This window comes from Phaethon lepturus, unplaced genomic scaffold, assembly GCF_000687285.1.
Source record: "Phaethon lepturus isolate BGI_N335 unplaced genomic scaffold, ASM68728v1 scaffold45742, whole genome shotgun sequence".
NCBI lineage: Eukaryota > Metazoa > Chordata > Aves > Phaethontiformes > Phaethontidae > Phaethon > Phaethon lepturus.
This window is the reverse complement of record NW_010524957.1, coordinates 17,506-18,173: the sequence shown is the minus strand read 5'-3', so window position 1 is coordinate 18,173 and position 668 is coordinate 17,506.

The following is a 668-nucleotide window of genomic DNA, read 5'->3' as shown; positions in this document are numbered from 1 at the left end:
TCCTCCTGGCCGCCGCGCCCTAGCGCGCCCGCTGTGCTCCTCTGCCCGGACCCTCACGGGGCTCGGCACAGACAGGACAATATGCCACCACAGCCCTCCTCGGGGTGCCGTCCTCTCCCGGCTCGGAAACCCGTTCCTGGGTCGTTCCAGACCTGGCTGTTACAACTATGAGGTTTGCTCGAGTGCCCCGCGAGAGCTACCGACAGCCCTCGGGTGGGGGACGGCAAGGTGGGCTGGCTACGGGTAGCATTAACACTGTAAGATTGACTTCAAACTAAGTCTCTACAAACACGGACTTACGGTAACTGAAATATGGGTTTATCTATCTGTGCAACTAGATAGATACACACCTACCCACACACAAACATACAATAAACTATATAAGCATATCTGCACACACACGTACAGACACACACACACGTATGCACACATATATGTACATATAGATACTCTGTACATCAGCAGGCAAAATTAGTGAAACACCTTAACGGTCTGAAACTACTTAAGAGCAGATCTGGCACCACATGCTGAGAAAGCTCATTGCACCGTGTCGTGACTGGGATCCCTGAGCACACGCACACGCACCCCCCTCCAGCGAGAACAGCTAACACATCAGTGACTGCCTCTCGTCAACATACTTCTATTCCCGAGGCGGTTTCTGAACTCAC